This window comes from Echinops telfairi, unplaced genomic scaffold (genome assembly GCF_000313985.2).
Source record: "Echinops telfairi isolate 266 unplaced genomic scaffold, ASM31398v2 ScPeMD7_22;HRSCAF=79, whole genome shotgun sequence".
NCBI lineage: Eukaryota > Metazoa > Chordata > Mammalia > Afrosoricida > Tenrecidae > Echinops > Echinops telfairi.
Window position 1 is genome coordinate 352122 of NW_022103919.1, and position 2912 is coordinate 355033.

A 2912-nucleotide genomic window follows, 5' to 3' on the forward strand; every position below is an offset into this window, starting at 1 on the left:
TCAATTTTGTTCCACATCTTTGCCCACTGTAATCAGGATCTTCTGTGGTAGACGTAATCAGCACAGGCAGTGGTGTTAGCTAGGCATTATCTAGTTCTTTTTGCCTCCGGTTAGGGGAGGCTGGGATTCCAGAGGGCCATTAGTTATTAAGTTTTTTATTTAGAAATCCCTTAATATTTCCTTATTGTGGTTTGTGCATGAGTCTGCAAGTTCTTCCAGAACAAGTAGTAGGAACTTGAAATATTTTCATAAATTGAATTAAATAAAATTTGTTAGGAGGGTATGCCTGTATATGCCTACTTATGGCCCATCTGACACAACTCTGTCAGGCTGATGCTTGAATAACCTGCTGGCACCAGCTATGGGCTGATGTGGTGGGAATAACTATACTCACCTTCAGAAACCACATTCCTTATTCCTAGGTTTTCCTCCTCCACTGACTTTTGTCAGAAGGAATCCCAGAGAAATGCTTCTGAATGGCAGAAAAAAAGGACACCAGCTCTAAGATGAACATGACTGAACCAAGAAAAGACAGAAGCACTTCTGTGATGACAGGTGTCATGCATGGAAGAGAGACAACAAAATTAAAACTAGATAGGAAAAAACTAAACCAAGCACTCTAAATACACCAAGGGAAGGAAGGGCTGGCTTGGAGGGTGGGGATATGTGTGTACATAGATACATTAGGAAAATATTAATGCATATGAAGGAGCTTCAAAAGTTCATGGAAAAATGGAGTTAATTATAAGAATTTCCAGGTAACAACCTACTCTCTAACATGTGAGTTGGGAAAGTTGGTGTAATACTGACAGAATGGTCATCTCTTAGGATAAAATGCTAAACCAAATACTGCACACAGGGCAGAGGTATCAAGTGAACAATACCAGACCACATGTATTAAAAAAGCACTAATTAAGTGAACAAAAAAGTAAGCATGCCTTGGTCTTCTCATATATACCAATGACTAAAGTAGCCTTAAAGTAATCATCATAACTCCTCAAAGCAAGGCTGGAAGGAAAAGACAATGGGGTCCTGGAGAAATTGAATTTTTATTTGCCCAAGATCATGCTACCGTCAGTAAATGACAAGGTCAGGACCCAAATCTGTCTGATCTTTAACCCACCATACCCAGTCTACCCCCACGAGCACAATTTTAAGACGTGTGTGTGTGTGTGTGTGTGTGTGATTTGATTAGAAACGTCAAAAATCACTATCTAATTGAACACTTCACCAAGCATTTATCAGTTTGTTTTATTCTGGTGGATTTTGTGTTGCTAGGATGCTGGCAGTTATGCCACAGGTATTTCAGTTCCACCACAGTTACCCATGGTGGACAAGTTTTAGCAGAGCTTCCAAACTAAGACAGACTAGGAAAAAAAGACTGTGGCAATCTTCTTCTAAAAATAAGCCAACAGAAAACTTTATGGATCACAACTCATTCATAAGTATCTAATACGGAAAAATGAGTCTTATGGGTTGGAAGGCACTACACAATAGTCACAACAATGACTTCAACCATACTACAAAGATGACACAAGATTTGCCAACATTTTGTCTGACAACAGCAACATTTAAGTACAAGTGAACATATTAAGAGGGGCCCTAGTGGCGTAGTAGTTACACATTGGGCTACAGTGCATAAAGTTAGAGCTCAAAACCATCAGCCACTCCACAGCAAAGAGAGAGGATTTCTACTCCCATCATGAGTTACAGTCTCAGAAATTCACAGGAAAATTCACCATCCTATCGGGTAGTTATGAATCAGGATCGACTTGATGGCAAACAAAACTGACTAGTTTTATTTCATTTTGGTTTTTTAGTACACATACAGGAGGCCTGGTGGCATAATGGGTCACTTGTTAGGCTGCTAACCACAAGGTCACAAGTTCAAAACCACCAACTCCTCTGCAGGACAATGTTAAAGCTTTCTACTCCTATAAAGAGTTAGTATTGGAACTCCACAGGGGTAGTTCTAGTCTTTCCTACTGGGTTCACAATGACTCAATGGCAGTGAGTTCCGTTTGGTTTGTTTAGTTTGGTGGGATGGTAGATGATTCAAAAGTGCTGAGGGAATAGGCAGTGTGTATCAAAGAGCTAACTTTGTGTCCCCAAAAATTATGCTTTGTGTCTCAAAGAAAATAAGAAAATGGGCTAGATGTAGTCCAGATTGAATAAGTGGTTGAAGCAAAGATGGGGAAAAGTCAGAAATAATTTGTGACAAGTAATAAGCACATCAGACTGATTTGGGCCAGACCTGAGCAAACTTTCTTAATTACTTGCCTGCTTCCATCCATCCAACCAACCAACCAATCAACCCCAATCAACCCACCAACCAAGACTCATTTTGCACCTACATGGCAGTCCTTTCTGGGGCTTTTCTGCCTTTTTCCTGATCTAAAAAATAGGCATAAAAATCTCTATCTCCCTAGACTATCATAGAGTTGAAAGGAGAACTGATATATTAAAGTAATGTACAATAGGAAAATAGATTGGTGATGGGTAAATAACGGTGGGACAGAGTGAATGGAGGGAATTAAGGGTGGTAAATAAGTACATGAGGGGAAAGAAAAGGTTCTGGATTCAGGAGGGCAACGGGGGGTCAAGTATATCATCTGGTTACACGGTAGAGGACCCACCCAAGGGAGAGGGGCCAAATGGCAGGGAATCCAAACTGGATACTGCTGTACAACATTGGTGGAATGTGATAAGGTCCTGGAACAAATGAGTAACTGGTGAATCTGAGAAGTGTTAAATCTGACATTGAGAAGGAATCATTGCTGATCTTAGAGGCACACTGCAAGAGGAGAGTGGTGATAAAGGAGAAAAGTACTCCAAAAAAGCAAGATCGTTAAATAGCTTTATAATCTGGAATACTTTCTTGTATTAAATTGGCATTCTCTGATGCTCACCTT

The 2912-nt window shown here is 40.1% G+C and overlaps 1 protein-coding gene across 2 annotated transcripts in view; it reads right to left on the reverse strand.

Annotated features, from left to right (window-relative positions):
* MAPKAP1 (MAPK associated protein 1) overlaps positions 1-2912 on the reverse strand; it is a 301918-nt gene that overhangs the window by 231664 nt on the left and 67342 nt on the right. The gene's annotated exons all lie outside the window — the stretch shown is intronic.